Source organism: Parasteatoda tepidariorum, chromosome 5 (assembly GCF_043381705.1).
Source record: "Parasteatoda tepidariorum isolate YZ-2023 chromosome 5, CAS_Ptep_4.0, whole genome shotgun sequence".
Taxonomy (NCBI): Eukaryota; Metazoa; Arthropoda; class Arachnida; order Araneae; family Theridiidae; genus Parasteatoda; species Parasteatoda tepidariorum.
Window position 1 is genome coordinate 47,132,060 of NC_092208.1, and position 25,447 is coordinate 47,157,506.

The 25,447-nt window shown below is 29.9% G+C and overlaps 1 protein-coding gene across 4 annotated transcripts in view; it reads right to left on the reverse strand.

Moving 5' to 3' along the window:
- Nucleotides 1–25,447, reverse strand: part of LOC107456032 (protein qui-1) — a 224,791-nt gene that overhangs the window by 196,492 nt on the left and 2,852 nt on the right. Inside the window, exon 2 of one of the 4 annotated variants that reach the window (XM_071181411.1) lies at nt 17,483–17,567. The exons of 1 other annotated variant lie outside the window; for it this stretch is intronic. The gene's annotated coding sequence lies outside the window, so the exon portion shown is untranslated. Of the gene's footprint in view, nt 1–12,206; nt 12,378–17,482; nt 17,568–25,447 lie in introns of those variants that run through there. 2 more of the 4 variants (XM_016073797.3, XM_043045825.2) reach the window with 2 other exon arrangements.

Sequence of the window (25,447 nt, forward strand, 5' to 3'; positions counted from 1 at the left end):
AAGTTATACGTCTTATGCGACTTGCAACAAGGTTGCGTTAAACGTTTAACGCTACATTTTTATTGGCCGGGAAATCACGTGGTAGGATCCAGTTTTCCCTCATTCATTTCCATATTGTTTTGGTTCTCACTAGCATAAAAATAATAAAAGTNTTTAGCCTATAAAGCATTAAAAGCATTAAAGTACCAACGGGATAGAATTTGTATGCAATAAAAAATATTTTTTAAATTCTTACAGAAACATAAAAACTAATTTATAAATATACTTTTTATTCAACTAAAAACATGCATATACATTTAACTGTGAACTTTTCTTTCAATAAATGTATAGCAACATCAAAGTCGGAGAAAAAACTCTCGCCCTCTTGTATTCAAATGTAAATCTACAGATGATATCTGAAGATTTACATATGAATCTGAATATGATGATATCTGAAGTTCACCAACACTGCTGTTTCCGAGAGCGAAAGTATTTAACGTATAGTGTAAAAGCACATAAGCTTAGTGAAAACTTTTCAAATTATAAAAGTTTTATGCTTATTTATGCCCTTTAAACTGTATATGAAGGCTTTATTTGAAGTTAACTCAAAAATATTTGTTCCTTCACACTATTTTTTAGGTTATTCAACGTCAAATTTACTGATATAGCACGTCAATGTTTTGCAGTGTACTAACAGTTATTAGTACGAAATTTCAATTAAAGCAAATCTGGATTATATACTTCAAGGATTAAATTAATAAGGATTATATACGATTATATTAAAAAGGATTATATACTTTATATAATTCATACATTGATGTTAATGTTAATGAATATTGATTCAATCACAGGCAGTTTTATATGAATCATTTCTTTCTCTAATTAGAGCTTAAAGATTTTTTTGAAATTTTAAGGTTAAGAATAATATATACACATTTCTAAGAGGTCCCGAGTCAGGGTTTTATGTACCTAAAAAATGCATTCCACGGTAAAAACGGTAACATTTTAATTAAAAAAAAACGATACAGTTTTAATATTTTAAATAACTAAAAATTTAAATTTTTGCATTTATAACACTGGTAAAAGAGTTTATTTAAAAAAAAAACGTGATGCAAAGTACTATGTTTCCTCGCCTTTAATTCTTCGCAGCCTATACCGCTACCTTAAACAAACGAATGATAAAGTATCTTGAAGTGTTGATTTAATACTATCCAGAGATAAAAAAAAATAAAATCTAAACTTTAAAAATACCTTTTTAAAGATTTAAGCCACTCATAAATTTTAATATTTATCTTCTGAAAATAAAGCTCATAGAAATACTTTGAGCAAAATTTGGAATAAATTGATTTAAGTAATTATTCACGTTTAGTATGGCAGCACGTTTATTATTTTCACGTCTGAATTCTAAAGCAGTTTTTTTATGCCCCAACAAAAATAGTTAACTTCGCTATTACACTGAGAAAAAAGTATGGTCAAAACTACCAAAATATGGTAAAAATTTCGAGTTTCTGTTTCTATGGGAACACGTTAAAAAGCTCGGTATATTTTACCGCACCGATTTGTTATTGGTTTTGGTGAAATTAACAAAATGTGTTTTTATAAAATGTGACAAAATTTGGTAAATGTGGTAACATTTGATAATTTTACCACAATACCTTAGAGCACGGCATAAAAACTATTCATTTTGTAAAATTTATTTTTCATTTTGTATTAACTAAATGCGTAGTAATAAAAGCTATGACATAAAAAACAGAATGTCTGGTTAACAGTTACCATATGGATGAAAAAAATACCAAATGAGTAGCCAGAATTTGAGTAGCCAGGTTTTGATTGCCAGAATTGTCATTTTTTTTTACCAGAAATGTCATTACCATACAACGACTTAATTTTGCCAGAGATAAAATATGAATTCAAAAAATGTTTTAAACACAACTAATAAGTTTTTTTTTTAAATATCTCGAAGGATTTAAATATTTTAACATTATTTTAAATGTCCAATTGATGTCCAAGAAATCTGTGTCCAATAATCAATGTCCAATTGATGTCCAAGAAATCTGTGTCCAATAATCAATGTCCAATAACTCTAATAATTTTTTGTTTTAATATTTAGGCTTATTCACGTAAAATAGTTAAGTCTGTTTTTATTTTTTTCCTAGTGCATGTTATGACATTTAATATTGATGTATAAAAAATGGTTAGAAAACGGCAACTTTGGCATTAATGGAATATTCAAAAATCACGATTTTTTTTAAATCAAACAGAAATTTTCGCACATGTAATATAATATTTTATTGTATCCGAGTTTTTTTTTAAATGAGCCAACTGCAACGAATAAAAAATCGTATATCTTAACACCAAAACTTCTGGCAACTAATTTATACCAAGGTGATGTTCCACTATTTGGTATAAAGTAACTTTCTCCATTTTTTGCATTCATCAACACTGAAATTTATAATTATAGTAAAATAAGATTCTACTAAGAGTGAGTAAATTAATTTTTGCGATATAATCTAATGTATAAATCATTAATTTAGATAAATTCGGACACTAATTTTCAAAATAAAATTATTTTGTAAATCAAACATATGAGTAACACAGAGATAACAAAAATATGAACTTTAAAAACATGACATATTACATAACGGAAATCGATAGAAATTGTAGAGTTTAAAATCACTTAATACAGTACACAGAAATTTTGAAAATAAAATATAATTATCCTTTTCGCATATTTCAAATTATACATACTTATTTTAACGATGAATCAATCAATCAAATTACAACAAAATCACTCTAATTAAATCTTGATTACAAAAACTAACTTTTGGCGATAATAAATAAAGCGCTCCAAGATATAGATGTTTTCGCAAAGGAAAATAATTCTTGTTTTGTGTGAATGCGTGAAAATTTGATGTAAACTAACTCTAAGTGTTAAGATTTTAATTACACCCTTTTGAACGCTCAGGTTTATCCGGAACAAAATGTCCCGTGTATACTTTTTTGTGTTGATAGAAGAGATATTACACCACAGTTTTTACAGTGCATACCTTAATTAACTGAAATGAAAATTTCATCGGTTAGAGATTCTAAGTTCAATAAAAAATTTACGTATGGTCCCCTATAGATTATTGTATCAGAGTTCTTCTACGAACAAAACAAGGAACATACAAGAACAAACAAAGAAACGATTGTTATAACTAATTTTTCAAAAAGATCTCATATTTAATGTTATACATCTAATATTGAATTCAAAATTTTTTTTACAAACAAACAAATCATAATTGGGTAAATTTAAACAAAATTTGAGAGATTTAGGCACTTTCCATTCAAATAAAAAAAATTATATTTCTAAATCTAAATATCTGAAATGTCATTTCATTTTGAATACTACCTTGTATGAGTAGGAAAGATAAAAAGATTAGATTTTTATATTAAAAGCCTGGAGAAAGTTTTTAAAGGACCGTGTTGAAATTCGGAAAGAAATTGAATCTATAAACCATCAGGGACTTGAAAAAAATTCATTTCCAAATCATTTTCTGAATTTTTCACTCGTTTAGATCTTTTAAAAAAAGTAAATTTTGCCATTTTCTTTTTCAAGGAGGAAAAAAAGTTTAAAGCATGCACTAACAGAGTTTTGAAACGAAAATTTGGCGCATTTTTCCACATTCAATACAACCTAAGTTGTTCTTAATGGAAGTTAAGATTCGATTTCGAACTTTAAAAGGACGTTCAACATAACAGTTAAAATGTGTGATAGAAAAAATAAGAAGTGGAATATATAAATATAAATAAAGAATTACGGTGGAATTTTTGAGAAACATCAAGTCAAATAAAAATCGAAAATAAGTATACTTTTAGTGTATTCGGTTATTGTTATCGAATGAGATAAGTATATATAAGGTGTTTGTAAGGACTATCTTTAGTATATATTCTTAATTTATTTGCTAAAGTGAAATATAAAAAAATGGTCACAAATTTATTAACATTTACAGTTTAAGAGATAGGGAAGAAAACAAAATCAAAAACGTAAGTAAAGTTTTGCCGAATTAATATCGAGAAAAATGGGATTTAAGGGCATCAAAGAAAGATTTTACAGAGATACAAGAGAACGATGGAAAAAAATTATTAAAACGATTTGAGTTTCTTTCAGCAATCAAACCGGTTCTGATATTTTAAATCCCCCTCCTCGAATATAATTTTTTAAAAAAAAACTACTTTTTTTTTGTCTTAATTATCTGGGTCTCCAAATATGGATAGTTGTATTTTGCTTATTTTTGGCAAATATTTAAAAAAAATATGGAAAAGAGTAATTTAATAGCGAAAATCTCTGAAAATATCTTAGTGAATAATAGCTTAAATACATAAAACAGAAAAATGAAAAAACAAAATATGTTCGTGAGCTTATCTTTGGTTTAATACTATAAAAAGGATCATCGAGATTATACTGATAGTGCAGTACTCAAAAAAGTCAACATGTTAAATAACTTTTGACATAATGATCGGATTTTTAATTAATAGGATTCAATTTTACTTTTTCGAGAGCCTAATATTAAATATTTGGATTAATTAGCTCACATGATATTTTATGTTAGCCTTTTTCTTTTATAAATTTAGAGCTTTCATCATCGAACTATGTAAGGTAGATTCAAACTGAAAACAAATTCAGTCACATGAGGGGTATTTTGGGCACCTAACTGTTAATTTGCTTTTCAAGTATTTCACTATGAAAGCGAATTGAACGTTTCTTGTACAGATTTATAAATTTAGTTTTTCTGAAACAGTTCCAATAGAACTTATGTTCAATGATTATTTTTATTGCTTTATTTAATAATGGTCGAAAGATTTCTATGCAATACAAATGTTGGGACCATTTTAAAGTATGTGATTATAAATTACAAAATAGGCAACTTAAAGGAAGTCGGTTGAAAAGCCTTTTAGTAATGAACGTATTTATGTTTTAAACTGAGCCATGATTATCTATATCTGTCTATGTTCTTAATATAATTTCAAGTTAATATCTTATTTTACTTAGCTTTGAATTTCCCCAGTAGTTGCTGCTTTGAAGCTTTCAATTTTATTTGCTGAAGTTCAATTCCACATCTGTATGTTTCTCTTTTTTATTTATTTACTAGCCGCCTAAGGCGGCCAGCTGTCCGCCACGCTAAAGGTTTCCACAAATAAAGTTTTTTAAAACATAGCAGGAAATCTGAAGATTAGTGGACAATTAAAGTGTTTCTGTCCTGCAATTTTGTCTTCATATCCAGTTCTGNTGTATAGATTTATTTATTTATTTATTTTGCATTTCGATATTGTTAAGCATTCTGAATACATGAAAATTTTAGATGAATCATTGTCAGCTTCATTCATCCAATATTTCAAATTATTTGTGTTCAAAATAAAACAAAGCCACTAAAGATTCATTTTCATGCTTATTGCTTAATTTTTCCATATAATTGAAAGAAACAACATGCTTTTAATTTTTTTTCGCATTTGATAATTGATGAAAAAGTTAATTTCGTTACAGAATTCACTTACTAAGCATTTCAATTTTATTGATTTATACTTTTCTTTTAGTAGAACAGAGGCTGTGGTAGTCCAGTGGTTAGAGAAATGGACTTCGGTCAGGAGGGGCCTGGATTCGATCCACAACCCCACTAAGACCCTTTGAGTACATGCGATATACGTGCCTGTAAAATATGTGGAATCGAAAGTCTTAATGTCGGTCACTAAGTAGTACCAGTGATACAGGGATCTGGAGAAAATTTTCTTCCCCTCTTGATTTATTTTCGAAATTTAGGAAATGTCCTCACGAATGAGATCTAATCAGCTGAGGATTAAGCCTGTCTTCGGATAATCCTCAGGGATTACCTCTGCCACATCTTCACCAATAATTCACTATGCAGCTCTAGTGTGACGTAAAAAAAGTGCTTGCGTACCTTCTGGTAGAATTCTGATAATTTTTAATGCGTTTCTTTTTTACCCAAATTTGCGAAGTAAAGAATATTTTAGAATTTTTTTTAATTAATTTAGAATTTGTGCTTTTTGTTAATTTATAAAAAAAATGGAAATTACCTGAATTAAGAAGGCAGAAATTTTGTTCTAAAAGCAAAGATTGTTTTTCAATAAAAACAATGATATAAAAAAGGAGAAAGGAAGATAAAAATAACTTAAAAATGGACATTTTGTCCCCACTTTCACAAAAAAATAGTTGCTATTTTTGAATTTAAACAGGAAGAAAAATTTTCTTGAAAAAAAAAACAGGTACGAAAAAAATTTTATGTATATCAATAAATATGTAAAGAAGTAAATGTTTGGATTTCTCAATTCATTCTCTCATAATATGATATAAAATGAATTAAAAAGTTACTATAGCATCAGATACTGGCAATATTAGCTATAGCAGTCATTTTCTGCGGTATCTTCTTCATGAAAGCAGTTTCCTCGGAAGACGGAAATTGTTCGGAAGTTTAAAGATTGAATTGGAGATTCACTTCCGGAATGAAATAAGTGATATTATTTTCAGAACCACTCTGCAGATTTTTCTTTTCAAAAGAAATAGAAATTTCGTATGAATATTTCTTAAATTAAATATTTTTAAAAGCAATAAAAACTATTTAAACTGCATGTCAAATAAAGATAAAGTCATGTTAAATTATTTTCTGTACTTGCTGTTGACTTCGCAGTTTGTATTCAGAATGATTTACTCCTTCAAATTCTTAAATGTTTTTTTTTTTTGAAGAACAAAATGTATTCTAATTTTTATGGTAAAGGGATCTGATTCAGCCATACTTAATGTAAAAAAAGGAAAATAAAAGGTTTCAGAGTAGCGAAGTGGATAAATTAATTCCTAGAAACTATATGTATCGCTGGGAACCGTGATTGAAACACTGAACTGTCAATGTGAAGAATTGGGGTTCAATTCCCAGTGGCGGCTTGAACCCCACCTAGTTTCAAATCGAAGGATGCCAGCTTGTCTGGAAAGTAAAGGTGACCTGAGTACAATGTTAACCATTTTGACACACAATCATGCCGTTGGTCAAGAAATTTAAAGCCTTAACCAATATGACTCGCCTGGCTCACAACGAGCTGTTGCAGGAATGCTTTACTTAATATATAAAGCAAAAACAAAAGCAGGGGTAATTTCATAAATTTTGTATAAGATCCTTTTTTTTGTGAAATAGGGAAAAATGTATTCCAAGATTTAGTGATTATGTGAAAAGGTCCTAGTTTGTGTAAAAACACAAAAAAGACATGACTTTTAAAGTGTTTTGTTTCAAAACTATGAATAACGACATCAGTGCCTCAGTTTTTCAACAAAAAAAATTAAAGTTTTGTGAAATGCTTGTTTTCGAGACATGATAGTCAGTTACGGTGTGCTTATGCGATAAATTATTTTGAGAAATGATGAAAAAAAATCTTGTAAAACGATAAAATATTTTGCGAAACGATAAAAAAATTTCTGAAACGACAACAAATTTTGTGAAACGATAGCAAAATTTGTAAAGGGATCGTTTTAACGAAAAAAATTTTTAAAAGTCTGTTAACGAACCCAAATTTCTCGTTAAATTAAACATAAAAAAATTAATTAAAACGTGATCAAAAGGTCAATAGAGCACCATTTAATTTTGAAAATAACGCTTAACACTATTAAACGTAAGAGTATTTACAAAAATTTAGACATCTCGCTAATAGAAAGAAAATGATGAATGATCCTGAAAATCTATTTTCATAAAGTACTACATTTAATGAAAGATTGTTAGAAAATGTCTACTGTAGAGCGTAAGTAAAACTAAGCTAAGCAAAACACTAAATATTAATTTGAAATGGGAAAAAGGACATTCAACTAGCAAAGCACAATAAATTAAACAATGCGTACCTTAAAAAATATCTAGTCCTTCTAATAATTATGTAATTCATGAAATTATATTTACACTAATTTATCAATTTTAAATTTTCGTGATATTACAGAAAGGACAAAATTTCCCAAAAGCTTTTTTTTGGATTTTTCGGATTTCTTCGATTTTTCTTGTCACTTTCTCGAAACATATCAACTTTTCCTACCACAATGTTTACAGCAAATGAAGTTTTTTAATTGAAATGCGTGCATTCTAACATTTTAAATTTTCTCATTTAATTATCTGTTAATTTTGGTTTTTTTACCAGAATTTTTTGAGCATTAATTATGAACATTTTCTTGAAATATAAGTCCTAAACTACAGAATGCCGTTAAATTTTTGAAATGCAAAGAGGAATGATACTTAGAAATAAAACTTTCTATAGTTCAGGGCTTAGCTCTTTTTAGAACACTGAGCTGCAGCGTCTAGTAAACCATTTCCGGAAAAGGAAGCTGGCACTTATGACAAAAAAAACACCCTTAAAAAGGAAGCAAAACTTGGCACTCTGCATTCGATTTAACTCATTTTTAGAGATGGAAAATTCCATCTTTTCTACCATAAAACTTTATCGCTCTTTCCGCCATTAAAATTAGGTCTAGGCAAAGTGGAAGAAAAACCATAATGCTTTGCGGTAGTCTCGTGAAAAGTGTTGCCATTTAAGCCAGAGAAGTTAATGGATATGCGGAAATCTGCAGTTCTTGAGTCATGAGATGATGATGAATCTTGGAATATCAGGGATTATTCTTAAGCCCACTATTAAAAAAAATGGAATTTTTATTCATTTTACCAACGCTTGACCTCTTAAAAAAGCCACCAACGAGCTATTAAAAAACTCGATTTTGGTACTCAAATTTAACGAATATTTTTAAATGTTCGTTTCTATTTTTAGAAATTTAGAGTTGGATATTCATTAGCATATGAATAAACAGAAAATAACAGATTGAACGAAAAGTTCTGCTAAAAAAAATAATTGCATGTTGTCGCCGACACAAATATGGGCAGTAAAATTTGTTTTAATATGAAATTGGAAGTAGAATTCATTTCGTTAGTTTTGTTTATTTAGTGAGTTTGGTTTTGAGTTAATTAACTTCTTAATTAGAGTTAGCATTGAATCATCTTTTTTTACTGAAGTTTAGTTCATTTATAAACCTTGTAAAGGAGTATTTACTGCAACATAAAGACGGATATTAGTATGGATTCGAATTGATTCTTGATATTAGTAGTAATCAGCATCAATGTTAATACTTCAAGATAACACATATTCATTTTTTCATTTCATTTTCTAAACTGTTTTAAAACATGCAAAAATTTTGTGAAACCCAACAAAACTAACTGAAATACGAAATTAGTAGAATTAAATTGATGTCTTTTAATAATTGCACTGGGAATTTTTTTTTTTATTGAATTTACATAAATACTTGATATTTCGTAATTGGATGAGGAGGTTCAAATCTGTAATTAGTTTTTCTTTGACGTATTTTACAAGTATAAAAACATTATATATAATAGAAAATCACAGAATTGTCACGACAAACTTCGAGTGGAATTCATCACGAGTAAAATTCCATATGAGCCCTTGCCCAGAAATGTCGTCGTACAATATAATGACCTGTGTTCTTAAGAAATTTAAATCTTAAGATTAGTCTCATCTCCCCTAGAAGTTAGTTGCAACATTTACGCTACACCCTGTTACATGTAAAGTTTAAAAACTTGTAAATTTTGTCAAGAAATAGACAAAAAATTTTATTAAAGAAACTGTAGCTTGGATCGAGAAACCGGTTGNAGCCCTTGCCCGGAATTGTCGCCGTACGCAGTTTGGGAAGCTTCAATATAATGACCTGTGTTCTTAGGAAATTCAAATCTTAAGATTAGTCTCATCTCCCCTAGAAGTTAGTAGCAACATTTACGCTACACCCTGTTACATGTAAAGTTTAAAAACTTGTAAATTTTGTCAAGAAATAGACAAAAAATTTTATTAAAGAAACTGTAGCTTGGATCGAGAAACCGGTTGCAAATTTAAAATACAGGGATGCCACAGCCTCTGAGGTTTGTTTAAAAAGAAAAAAAGAAAAGAAAGCTCATGCAATAGAAAACAAAAAAGAAAAAAAAAATTCCCCCAATCCACAAGTTTGCCCAATTACTTTTAATTTACAATTATTGTATACAGCTTTTATCATAAGAAGATAAAGATGTTTAAATTACTTATTTGAGATGATGAGTATTACTGTTTTGAATTCCTCAGATAAATTCTGAAATTTAAATATCTTCCCAATCATTTTCTTTTACTTGAGTGTATTGTTAAAATACTGTGTACCCTATCAATTTAATTGATACTAAATAAACATAAATGACCCAAAATTGTATTAAAAAGTGAAGGAAAATTTGATTCATTGGTTAAATATTTGATTAATAATTTTAATTCGTCGATTTTTGAAAATTTATGAACATAATCGTTTCTTAATCTACAAAAATTAAATCTTACAAAGCTTTATATTTGGCAAATGAAATAATACATTTTGGGCCTGACATTTGGATACATAAGCTGGACAAAATACGATTTGTTTATTTCTTTAATGACCAATAACCAAAGCTAGTTTTTGAAGAAAAAAAAAGGATATTACAGAGTTGACATAGTAAAACAAAATTATCTAAACAGACCCCATGAATTAATCAGCAACAACAAGCAGATATGGTAATTATAATATGGTTACATTTTACTATTCTTCTTCTTGACTAGTATAATTTAGATTTCAACAGACCCCATGAATTAATCAGCAACAACAAGCCAATATGGTATTTATAATATGGTTAGATTTTACTATTCTTGTTCTTGACTAGTATAATTTAGATTTTGTCCGCTAGAAAACAAACACTCACAATCAAAGTTTCCTCACAATCAAAGTACACGATATTACCCCACAACACGGTCTTACCCCATTATTCCCTACATTAAATGTCCCCCTATATTACATTAAAAATTTAAAATAAAAAGTTGTTTATGAAAAATTTTTAAAAGTCAATGTGATGTACTGTGTTACTAAAATTTGATTTTTTTCCTTTAATTTTAAGTTTGTAGGGACATTTTCTTGGAAAAAATTCATCCTAAAGTCCTGAACTATAACTATATCTTTCGTGTACATATTTAGAGAAAATATGCAATTTTATTACATTTCCATAGTGCTTGTATTACAATTTTATAGTAATGTGCAATAAATATGCATCTGTCTTGGTAATTATACTGTTATTGATCGTAAAAAAATGTTGTTCTGTACGATAAAAAAATAATGCTTTTTCCCGTACACTAATTTTTTGTATGAATACAAAATGAGGAATACGCAACTAAAACTATATAATCTATGCAACAAGGAATGCAACAAATACAAAAATGGTCTAATGATAGAGAAATGCTAAAGAAGGATTTTTTTCTTTGGCCCTTCATATTGTTAAAGTCATAATAAAGAGAACTATAAATCATAGAATCATATAATATAGAATCATATTAATAAATCATAGAATCATAGAATCATAATCATGTTAAAGAGAATCATAAATTTATGTAATAATTTTGCCTATAATGCATATTTTAAATAATTTTACAATAAGATACTTTTACTTTCTTACAATCTATACGTCATACTTTTATAATAATAAATTGGATATAAATACTTTTTTTCAGATTTTTTTTTAATTATTTAAAACATCTTTTAGTCTCTATCAACTATAAGAACGAAACTTAACGTAAGATATTCCGTCTACAATAAAAAAAACAAATTTAAAATACAGAATCAATTAATTTCGTATAATAATTGTGTTATAACTACCAGAAGTACTATTACTAATAAAAAGACATACTATGCGTAAAGGAGGGTTATTTTTCTACTAAATAAAGTTTCTACTTTAGACTGCATTGTCAACGCTTGAAGTTCAAAAAAATAGGAAATTGAATATTATTTAATTAAAGTAAACGTATCAAAGAGATTCTACAAACTTTAGAGAAAAGTTTGCATTTGTATCTTTTGTTTATTTATTTTTTTAGAGTAAAAACTCTTTTATGAATGTTTGAATATGTATTAACAATAGAAAGACATCTAATTTATGCGCTGACCACAAATTAAACTTCATATTTCTGACCTTGAATTCAATGAATAAAGTTTGTTAAACTCATTCATATTTCCAAACCTCTCAGTAGCAGCTAAAATTTATTGATTTCTTTTAAGAAATGAAACACTAAGCGCGCGAAATTGTTAAAATAAATCCCAACGCCTAGATTGATTGCTTTCCAAAATGAACATATATCAATTTTATCGCCAAAAAAATATTTGAAACTCTCACCTTGGCTCCAAATATTTCTATCACTGTCATCCATAAACGATGATAACTAAGATCTTTGGAAACAAAACTTACGACTTGTCTCAAAACACCGCGAACTACCTATGGAAAAAGGTAAGATAGAGCCTTTAGCTGCGTTCGGTTTTGGGAGAATTCGAAGGATGTCCCCTCAACATGCGAATCGCTTGGTACCAACTATGACAGTGCCATCTACCGGAGTTGAAGAGAAACATTAAATATCAGTTGGAATGAGGTCTTTTGTTTCAAGCTATACGTCTTCACTAAACAAACTAGCTCAATCGATATAAATTCTGTATCGATATCATATATTTTCTGGTAATGCTGGATGCGGGTCCAGAATACATAACATTTGACTTACTTTCCGGAATTTTTTTTTATTTATTCACTTCAAATTTATGATGTTGGTAGTAACCGAAAAACTAAGTTTTATATTTTCAAAAAGTTCTTCTTGGGCACAAAGTTACATTTATGTATTTTAAAGTTCAACCGTCACATTTAGAAATAATACATTAAAGAAATTTATACAATTACAAATGTACAAATTATTATCAATTAAAAGTTTTTGTTACAAATCAATTATTTACAGTGAAATAAGGGATAAGTTGAATTTCCTTTTAAATTTATCGACAAGCATACAGAGTGTTGACGAAATTTATGAAGTATGATATAAAGTATGTTGCGGTATTTTTAATTTTATTTTCTATTACATGCAATGAAATGGGAAACCACGAAAATCTCTTATGGTTAGCCCAACATTGAAAGATTAATCAAACGATCCATATATCAATGAAGATAATTTGCTTCAGCTCATTCGTCACTGCTCCGAACGGCCTGTGTGAGGGTCAGGGAGCTGACCTTGCATCAGAAAGGTTCTGGGTTCGAATCCCGGGCATGACACGGATATTCTTTCATTCTCTGTACTATCTGACCATATTGTGGAAGCAACGTTGGTCCACCTAATTTGGTGTCCCTGAAAGAGTGATCAACAAATCTGCCCTTCAGATACCTGTATGACCTAGGTCATTCTCCGGGTGGGCATTGGAAAAAAAATCATTCGTCAATGCAGATGGGAACAAGAATCAACCAGTTAGTTCATCGTCGGAATTGGCCCCTAATAATAAACGATATTCGTTAACCCTCTCTGAGACAGGTTTCTGAAATACTTAATTTAAAAACCCCATTGTTTTGGTTGATTGAGTGACCTGAAGACTAGAGTTCAATAACACAAGATTGGAATTGGCTATTCGGTGCCAAAGAACAAAATATATGACGGACTATAATTAAAATGATCAACCTGTGCTTTGAACTTAATCTCAAGTAAGAAAGACAAAGCCCACTAAGACAAAATAGTTTTATGGGACTTGTATTTACCTCATCTTCTTCTTGATCAGCTGTTCAATGCCCTTGATGAAAATAAAACAAAATTTTAATTCTCCATATTAACAAAAAAATAATACCTCTGTCTCAGCAGTTTTCAGAAAGTTTTTGCCATAGGTGCTTCAAGGGCCGCTGTAGCTCGGAGGTTGGAGCACTCGCTTCCCAGTAAGGTGACCTAAGTTCGAATCCCAGCGATGGCTGGTTGATACATATTCTACTCTCGGCTCGCACCGATCTTAGTGCTGACGTAAAATATACACAGTGGTAGACGTATCATAGATTAGAATCCTCTTGTCGTCTGGCTAACCATGGAAGGTTTTCGTTACCCCTCTATGTGACTCAAATGCTGGTTAGCTCCTTCTAAGAAGTTCCTCATGAAGGCCAGTGTGTCCCAATGTTTAATCCAGAAGTTTCCTTGTCTTCCCTGTTGGTCCAAAATTACAAGCCTGTGTAGTTGAGCAGTGGTAGTCGTAAACTCAGAATTTGATCGGCTGTTCAACTCCAGCTTCAAAACGTAAAAACGCTTCTACAGTTATGAGGATAAAAGTTGATAATTAGCAGCATTTGAAAGAATTAGTAAAGCTCAAAAAAGCAATCAAATCAGATTTTGTGACGCACTTTATCTTACAGAGCTAGACGATACTCAATCTATGCAATAAAATAATTTCTGCTCAAAATTAAGAAATAAATCTTGCGTCACCCACTCTTTAGTACCGAAATATTCCATGTTATTTAAGAATTTTCGATAAGCTCACAAAAGCCTTATGGGGACATTATGGACAAATGAATGTTGAAGTAATGTTGTTAATATGCAATCAGTTCAAACGGCCAATATTACTTACGAGAAAGACATTATGCGAAATATCCGTAAAATATTTATAATGCCATATATTACTCGTATATTTATACAATATAGTATACATATATTTGACATTTATTCGAATTATTTTAACATAATCACAATAAGTTTGTATTTGTAAGGAAACACATGCTATCGTATATACCCTCATAATAACCGATTTAGCTCCACAAAATATAGGGTGTATGAAACTGGGATTTGACCAACGTTTATCTATGGTTCAGAGACAAAAATGCAAAGATATTAATCAACTAAGAGAAAAAAATCGCATTTTAAAAAAAGTGAACAAAAAATTTCAATCATTTTGCGATCGAGATATAGGGCTAAACAGACGTCCCTTGGCATGTCGGTCAAGATAAAAGGATTTTCTAAATCATCACAACTTCTGTTGTAATTGAGATAGAAAAGTCAAACGTTTCTGTCGAATGAAGAAATGCTTTATTTAATGTAAAAATATCAAACTGGCATGGTTTCAAACTGGCTTATTTCAAAATGGCTAAATTCAAAATATTTTATTTCCTAAATGTATAATTTCATAAATTGCCAATTTCATAAATGGCAAATTTCATAAATGGCTAATTTAATAAATGACTATTAAATAACTTAAATTATAAATGACTAATAAATGACTTAAATTATAAATGACTAATAAATGACTTAAATTATAAATGACTAAATTCATAAATGGCTTAATTCATAAAATGACCGAATTCATAATTGAATATATTCATAAATGAATAAATGAATAAATGGCTAAGTCCATAAGTGACTAAATTCATAATGATTCCTAAAAGGCTTATTTCGAGCCACAGTGGCTCAGAGGAAAGAACACTCGCCTTCCAATGAGGTGGTGACTCAGATTCGAATCTCAGCGGTAGGAACTATAACTTACGAAGAAAAAAAGAGGAAGATCACTAAGGCACTTCGGACGTATGGGATTTGCCTTTACCCCATCATATGCTGCATCAGCTGTTCAATTAAGTTGATAAAAGTTAAAATTATAGTTCTCCATATTAAAAAAAAAATTCCGCCACCATCACCTTTACTTCAAAAAGTTTACTCCAAAGGTGACATCAAGTTCGAATCCCAATGGTGACTGATTGATACGAATTCTGCTCCCAGTTCACACCGAACACAGTGATATAAAATATCCTCAGTGGTAGACGGATTATAAGACAAATTTCTTTTGTCTTCAGGCTAACCGTGAGATTTTCCATGGTTTTTTCTCCATGTAATGCAATCGTGGGTTCATTCCATTAAAATGTCCTCCACGATGGCAAATTTCTCCCAATACTTGATCAAGGAGTTCCTTTGTTTTCTGAATTGGGTACAAAATTATAAGAATACGGAATTGAAAATAGTCGTAAACTCAGAATTGGGTCTCCTGTTCAACGTTAGTTAAAAAGAAAAGGGTTAAATTCAAAAATTGCTAAATTCATAAAATGCTAAATTCATACACGGCTAAATTGTTATTATTAAATTTTTTATTACATATATAGCTATTGCAAATAAAAAAGGATATTTGGATATCTAAAATAACTTTTTACACTGCATTTAAATATTTCATCTATTTATTCTATCTATTAATAATAAAATGCTTAACAAACTACTCTGCAGAATAATTCATTTAAATTTAAACATAAAATTTAATATTCGGCATTACTCAGGAATTTAACTAGACATTCATATTTTATTATCAAAAAGTATAAATTAGGTAAAATAACGTTATTCCAACTTTAGCTGAACTTCCACAATATCGCCCACATAGAATATCAATTACTTAGCGAAGGAAAGGTCATATTTTTCTGCGTGACAGAAATAATAGGACAGGGACCTCTATATTAACGTCATTTTTAAGTCACTTGAGAACTTTTGTAAAAGCAAGAAGTTTCCCAAAATAAGATGCTTTATTTGAATATATAACTATAGTTCTAAGAATACCAAAGTAAAAAGAAACGAAACTTTTTTTCGAAAAGAAATGATGCTTGTTAAAATATATTTGGCACAATTTGGAAAAATAAAAGAACAAAAACTTAATAAGCGTGGGGATTTTGATATTCAATTAAGTTAATTTTGGGTTCTTCCCATGTAGCGGACTATTTCTTTGAAGAAAATTTTGACATAGCAATATTTTTTTTTCAGATTTAGTGTTTGGATAAGTATTTTAATTGCTAATTTATGTGAATCAGCTATGGATCGAAAAATTCTAAATAATTACTTTCTGTTTTTGTATTTTTGACCGTTTTTAAATTAATCTAAAATTTTCTTGAAGATATTTTGTATATATAATATTAACATCAAGTAAAGTATCCTTTCGGTAATTATTTGATTAACGGAAATACAGTGTCGCCAAAAAGTCTTTACGACCTCAATATATATGTAAAGATATATTTTGGTGCTATCGTAACACGAATAAAATAGTGTAATTAGTTATCGCATTACTAGCGTCTGAACTGCATAAGTAGAAAGAATCTTTTTTTTAAAAAAAATAACTAAAGCAATATTTAAATATTTAAGCTCAAGGGAAATTTAGCTTAAAAATGAACGTTCTGATAATAGCTAGTTTAAAAAAACTAACATAGTAGAGGGGTAGTAACAACTCAAGTATGTAAATTATAATACCTTGTGTAAATAGTTTCGTAGAAAATTTTTATAACTTAAGGATAGATTAATTATAATATTTCTTTAATATGTAATTAAAGCATTTTACATTACGTTTTTATTTCAATTTCTATTTTGGTTATTTATTTTTTTTAATTGCAATCACAAATACAATTTAGAAATATTGAATTTTTTTAAATATGGTGTGCAAGCAAAAATTAACCCCAAATTAACCGAAACATTTTTCGCCACCACTGCAATTATATTCTATTTTGTGTCCTCTATTACAGTGTTCCCCAACCTTTTTATCAACGCGGACCTGTCAACGTTTGATAATTTTACCGCGGCCAAACCATGCCTTCAAAATAAAATACACTTGCACCAAAAAATAAATATAAAGTGATTAAACATTTTAACTTACTCGACCGTTAAATCAATGAGAACCCTGAGCTTGTTTTTTTGCGATGAAACGCTTCCATCTGGGGGTAATCGGAGACAATGATGCACTGCAAACATTAAAAAAATTATGTCACTATCTTCGGGGGTCTCGTTTTTCAAATTAATAAAATTTTAATGGAACACAGATTTTTTTCAATTTGGTGTATAAACCTAGGAATTTAAATTTAGTTTCAATGAAATGGGCGGCCTATTTGACCCTCGGACCGATACCGGTGCGTGAACCGGGGGTTGGGGAACACTGCTCTATTATAATACCTTTGTCCATTTTTTATAAAATCACATTCCACTTTTTTTTTTTGTAGTTTTGTGCAGATATGACATAATTATGATAAAGTGCCAAGTTGACAAATATTACAATGAAAATTAAGTTTTACTTTACGGTAGCACAGTTTAACGAGGACCAATACCGCACAACCTCGGTCCCTACGCAGACTGTTCCAAAGTGGTCACTCACCCGCACACTGACCGTAGCCAGTGATGCTTGACTTCGGTGATCTGCTGGGAACCGTGTCTTAACGATCAGTTCACGGCGGGACTTCACCATTTTCCAGTACTATTGATACTAATTACAAAATTAGTATGAAATGCGATTGAAAAGAAAAGCGCTAATTTCGATAAAAAATTAAAAGCCTGGCATTTTAAAAGTGACAAGACCTCGTTGTTGGAAAATAAAAAAAACATAAGAATTATTCATTGAATTTAATTAAATTCTATCTAAAAAAAGTCTTTCGAAATTGGCTACTTTTTAAAAGGTAGCCAAATAAATATGCCTTTTAAATATTTCTTTCATTTTGAAGTCCAGACCTTTCATCTCAGAAAGATGGATCTTTACTTTAAAGTTAATCTTTGAGCTTAAGCAATACCTCATAGAAGAGAGAATGCATCAGCTTGGATCAATTTAGTAGTCTAACTAACGAACATAAACTGCGCAGTGGAGGAAATTAAGAAAGATGTTATCACGTTTGGACCACTAAAGGATCAATTCTCTTGTTTATGGTAACCCGTGTTGAGGCCTTCTCTCATCTAGGAGGTATTGGTTTAAGACACTGAAGCTAATATTATCCATGTTGAAAGCAATTAGAAATACAACCATAAGAGATTTTCTAAAATTCAAAATTTTGAATAGAGAGTTGTATAGCGTGTAACACTTTTTATGATAAACTCTATTCTCCTACCTCGTTTTTCTTAAAAACGCAATAAACAAACTGTATAAGTTGATTTTTAAGAAATGCGCATGTTGCACAACTCAATAACATCGCTGTAATATCTCAAAACTCATATACAGGGTTTATATAAGATAATATACGATAATATAAACACACGAGTTGTTTTGTCTGAGCTTTAAGCATGAATTAAAAATATAGAAATTGATTATTATGGTATAATATTTCCATCAAAAAATTGTCAAGAATTAGAACTGATTTGGGACAATTTCTGGAATTTTGATTCAAAAGTTAAAACTCGTTGGGGATCCCTTACAAAACATTTTACGGAAGTTGAGCATATTTCATGTGAATACTCGTAGATATTGACTACATATTGAACGAAGGTGACACGAAGGTGAACGAAAGTGAAAGTTTAACTTTTGGTTGAACAAAAAATATTATTTAGAATAAAATTCTCACAATATATTGCATTGCAGAACAGGCTGCGATTAAAATATGTATAAATCTTTCTTTAAAAACCCAGTCCATTCTATTTTGAACCAGAAGAGTATTTTGTATTTAGAATTGGGAAAATTTTCATAAAATCTGGGCACCTAGTTTCGAGAAATTCCCACCGAATTTAAAATAAAATTATGGGAAAACTGTTTTTTGATTTTTACTGCAGGCGAGCAAGCTCAATAATGAGAAGAGTTTCAAATGGCTCTCCCTTATAGAAACCACTATGAAGCACTGTCATATAATGCATATATATTATAATATAATTAATATTTTTTTTATAGAAATTTTTAAATCATCAACTTTTTGAGAAAAATTAAAATTAATTTCTATACAACGAAAGAAAAATATTGATTTGATCTTATAAAACTCTGGATAGTGTCCCCTCAGTATCCTCGTCCATTATTTTTTTTCCATATTAAAATAAAAATATTAAAAAAATGCTTTCAAAGCAATATTTCGAAAATAAATTGTCTCATTTTTAAAGCAAACTTCAGTTTACCAAATTTATTTAAATTCATAACACTAGGAAACAAATTTTTTGTTGCATTTACACAAATACGTGATCTTACGTAATTCGGATGCGAGAATTTTAAATCTGAAATTAGTTTCGTTCCTGAAGATTTTTTTCAGATTTTTTTTAAATGACATTTTTAGACGTTGATGAATACGATATATAACAAGAGGTAGTGTTAATAAAGCGACATTTCAAGGGGAGTTAGGACACAACATCAGGATTAAAACTGCATAGGAACGCATACCCGAAAATGTCACCGCACGCAACTAGAGATGCTTCCTTATGAACTGTTCAGAAGCATATGAAGAAAAAGTTCATAGTAGGGAAGCGCCCCTAGCAGCATATGACATTTCCACGCGTATGAGTTCATATCAAATATTTATCCTGATGTTCCCCAATTCTCATAGAAGTTTGCCGCAACATTTATGTAATCTCCTGCTGTATATAGCCTTTTTTAACTTCGACAAAAAGTAGCATAAAAATGTCATTAAAAAACTGTAGATAGAAGAGAGATACCAATTACAGATTTGAAATCAACAGTTCTATCAAAAAAAAATCTTATACAACAGGAAAAAAAATATGCCTTCTTTGAAATGATTTATTTCATTGAAACCAATTGAATAAAACTATAAGTAATATATTCTTAAAAAGGAATTTTAATTGCCATTATGAATATCAGACTTTTAAATAAAGCATTTTGTAATTGTATTCAGTAATTTTCTTTAAATATTGACGCCACGCCTTTCTAGGAAATTTTAGAATAAATTTTTATCCAAAAAAATTTTTTTCTTCCTTGAAAGTTCTAAGAGAAAAAAAAAGTAGGCTTTTCACTTCTCTCGATTTAAAATTGAATATTCTTCTGCGAAATACTTTATCTCAAATCCATTACGGCACTTTGCATTCTAAAGTGTCTTGATGTTTGAAAGAATTTTATTGGCATTTTATTTTCTAAGAATTTAGTATAAAATGTAAATGTCTCTGAAAAATAGTAAAAGAAATATTTTCTATATAAAACAAGCTTTTTTATACGAAAATTCAAAGCACAATTTTTTAAACATAATATTTATGGTTTCAAATTTAAATAACTTAATTGCTAATATTCTTAATTCTGAGGCAATCGATAAAAAATATTTTTAACATCAACTAACTAGTATGTTGTAAAATATTTACGATATAATAAAAATGTTGCAAAACACATACATAAACTAGTTAATTTTTTAAAAACAATAAATAATTTTAAAATACAAAAATTACGTCAATTTCAAATGTGAAAGGAATAATTTAAATAGAATAATTTAATTAAAATTATATAGTTTGCATACAAACTGTAATTGACAAAATCCTTTTACACTGATGCGACAAAAGTCATGGGATACCTATTACTATCGTGTCTGGCCACCTCTAACCTTTCGAATGGTAGCAACTCGATGCGGCAAGTCTTTGGCAGGAATACTCAACTATACAGCTTCAATAGATGTCCATAATTGCTAAAGCGTTGCAAGTGCTGGGTTTTCTGCTCAAACTGACCTCTCGATTATATCTATATATGTTCGATGGGATTCATGTCGGCTGAATCTAGCTATGTGATCGAATCATTCTCTAGAATTATTCAAAATGATTTTTCAAGGTGACAACCCGGTGACAAGGTTCAAGACCCGAAGAAATGGCTCATTGTCATCCATAAAAATTCCATCGTTCCTTGGGTACATGAATGACCACAAGTGGTCTCCAATTATTTTAACATAATTATTTCCAGTCAATGATTGGTGCAATCGGACCATAGTACCCAGTCCATGTTATGATAAAGAAGTTCACACCATTACAGGACCACCAACAGATTGCACAGTGCTTGTTAACAACTTGGTTTACTGCTTCGTGGGGTCTGCGCCACATTCGAACTCATGCATTAGCTCTCATCAGAAATCGTGACTCATCTGACCAAGTTACAGTTTTCCAGTCGTTTAGGGTTAAACCAATATACTCACGAGCCCAGGTGAGACTCTGGACGTGATATCTTGCTGTTAGCGCTCAAGTCGGTCTTATGCTGTATTATTCAATTGCAGCCAAATTTCACTGTACAGTCCTAACGGACACGTCTTTTTCACGTCCCACATTGCAAATCCGTCTATTTCGCGCAATATTACTTTTCTGTTAATACTGATAGTTCTACACACGCGTCGGTGGACTGTCATTAAGTGCAGTACACTACGTTGTCCATGGTGAGATGTTATTCCTGAAATTATGTATTTCTTGGCCCACTGTCGGTTTGAAATCGTAAATTTTATGGGATTTTTTTGCAGTGTGCAGATAATATTATTTTCATGTTTATATGAAAATTTAGTTTATATAGGAGATATTTAATAAGAGTTAAAATGTTGTATTTCTTGAGTTACTTCCAATCTCCTTGTATTTTGCAAATTAGTTGTAACGCTTTTTCCATTGTTTAACGTAAAGCGCAATTAAAAGATTCTCCAACAAAACTATGGTATGCTTTATAAACTGCAAAAAATTCAGGATCAAATTCTGGTAAATAGTACCTATACTCAGAGTACCGGTACTTTTTACCATACATTCACTTTTACCGGAACATGGTACGGAACAAAAAATCTCATGCACCGTGATTTTTACAGTAAAATCACTGAAACATTCTAATATCTTTAAAACTATAATATTTTATGGTAAAGTTGATTTTACGAGTTATGCAAAAAGTGCCAGTACCTTATTCCGTAATTTGACCAAAAATTTTTTACAGTATACTACACTAATGAAGAATCTTTTTCGTAAAAAATAACGAAAACACTTTCAAAACTATGAACAATAAAATTATTAATAAATAAAAGTTATTTTTGCTGTGTATTAAACATTTCAGTATTATTAATACAACGCAATCCCAGTTTAATGAGCAAGCTAAATGATTGCTATAACTTTCGCAAGCTTTATTAAATATTTTATTCTTTTCAATTGCCTAACAAACCTTAAGAGAAAATATATTTTGACTCGTAACGTACTGAATGCTATGATCAAAAAAGTCAGCGAAAGTTATGAGTTTAACAGGCAACATTCACAATTACTTTCTCCCATCTACTGGGAGTAATCACGTCATTCTAATTACCAGAAGAAAGAAAAGAGGGTACATAATCCAAGTTAATAACCATCTACATCAAACGTGCTCTACACTCCTTTCTCCTTGACGGTACTCCTAGAAGATGATACCTCCTATAAGAAAGACTGGAAGAGGAAGACCATCAAAGGAAGAGATGCTCAGGAAGAAATTTTTCTTTCTTTTTCTCTGTAGAAAGAAATGGTATGAAATGGAAACTCCATTAATTTTCAGTTACCGTGACGTATTGGATAAAGGATATTTTCAGAAATATATTTTTAAAAAAATACTTTTTCCTGTTCTGGAAATAGCATAGAAGAAAAAAGGCGCCAGGGTGCTTTTTTTTCGCCATTTGGCGTATTTTTTTATAAAAGTAGAAAAAATAATTTATAGCCCTATCTTTTCTGACATCCATGGGTCTCTGCTGCGGGGAAATACATGCCTATAACATTCTTTTTGAAGTGTTTAATGTTCTTGTGTCTCGAATAGTTCTTGAGCTTCCTTTCTCTTAGAAGTGATGTTTATCTTGTTATGTGAAAAAGACCGGTATCGATTGTTTTATTCGCTTTGACCAATTTTAATCATAAATTGCTTTTTTCACAATTTCTTCAAGTCGTAAAACGTGAAGTTGTTCAAGCGGCTGATATATATATATAAATAGTTTTTTTTCTTTTGGTGCTTCTTGGTATTTGATGAAATTTTTTTATCGCGCTTTAAAATATGGATTTTGAATTAAGTAGAAGTAAATGGCAAGCTCGACCTATATATTTATGCTAAAATAAATTCACCCAAAGTCAGTTTTTGCATCCTCTCAATTTTTTTTCTTTTAAACTACACATTTGAGCGATATTTTTCTAATTTAAATTTCTTTTGTTTTTTTAGCATATAGAACGCAACATAATCATGTGACAATAACAGAAGCGAGGTATTTTATTTAAAAACCGGCGTTTAAACAGCAGACCCAATTCTGAGTATACGACTTTCAATGTTCAACTCCATAGAATTATAATTTTGAATTCAACCCAGAAGATAAGGGGACTCCTGGTGCATTGGAACAAACTAGTCTTCGTGGGGGACATTTGCGTTATGTGGAAAGGGAAACCACGGAAACTTCCAACTGTTATTCCGACAGCAAGAAGGTTTAAACCCACAATCCGTCTACCACTGAAGATAAGTTAAGTCAGCACTGTGATCAAGACAGGAGCGGAGTTCGTATCAACCAGCAACCGTTGGAATTGGAACCTGCGTCACCTCATTTGGAGGTGAACAATCTATCCATGAGTCACCACTGTTCGAAATCTGAGGTATTGTAATAATTCAATTTAATGGTCCTTTTAATTGGATGCCTTTTGCTATTGACCCTTGCCCCGACTCTCTGAACTCTGCTGTATCATGCATGATCCTAAAGTATACATTCTTTTCAAGCTCAACTCAGTTTTCAAGCTCAGCTCAGTTTTCAAACTCAACTCAGTTTTATATCTCAACCCAATTTCTTAATTCCTTTCGATTTCCTGATTCCGTTCAATTTCCTTATTCAACTTAATTTCCCAATTCAACTCAATTCTCTAATTCTACTCAATTTTGTTTTGATTAAGATGTATTTCTTAGAAGTTTAAACCTAACTAATTTGTAGAAACTAATTTGCTTTAACTTCAAGAAACAAATTTTTATAATAAAAAATTGAATGCAAACTTAAACAAAATACATGATTGTTTATTTATATAAAATAGTTCCATCATTCATAAATGTTTTTTTCGCATAATTGTATGAGCAAGGGCCATTTCTATGGACGATAAATTTTATTCATAGATTCGATTTTCATGACGCCAACTGAAGTGGCATTTCTGCACCAAGAAAATGACACTGAGTAAAATTAAAATCGTTTGCGAAAAATCATGTACCTTCGATGTTTGTTCGTCAAAGAAGATAACCAACCTCCATTAACGACCATTTTATTCTGGAACAGAGAGTGGTCGCCCCCGAGAGGTTTCCCTGTATATGTTCAAGAAATAGCTCATTCCATAGAAAACTATTAACGTTTTATTTAATTCAATGGAGTTACCACAATTAAAATTATAGCATGTATTAATCTTGCAAGAATATACAGATTAGCGTACGAGTACTAAATATTATCGATTATGCTTTACCCATAACTTTAGAAATCTCAAATATATAAGGGATACATTTTTTTTATTTTTTTTTAAAAAAAGATTTTAAGTATCCAATTTACTTACTAGTCTTAACTCTTGGACACAAAATTATCATTAAAAATATTTTTCTTAGTTTTTTTTACTATTTTGTATTAATTCAGCTCAAAATAAGTAAAAGAAAATTATTATAATTAGTATTTTAATAATTCATGGTAATGAAATACAGCATGGAACGCCGGAGTTAAAGGTAAAATCTTTCTAGCACGAATCATTTACAAAAAATAAATTTTTAAATTTGCAGTTATTTAGATTGGTTATAAGCAGTTATTCATTACTGAAGTTTATTTAATTTGCAAAATCATTTATGGGTGAATTTTTGAACACGAATGAAAAAAAAATTCAAACCAATTTTCTCGGATTTCATGCTTTAGAACAAATATATTTCCAATAATATAACAGATTTTTAACAAATTATTAGACTGCTTTTTATAATTAAAAA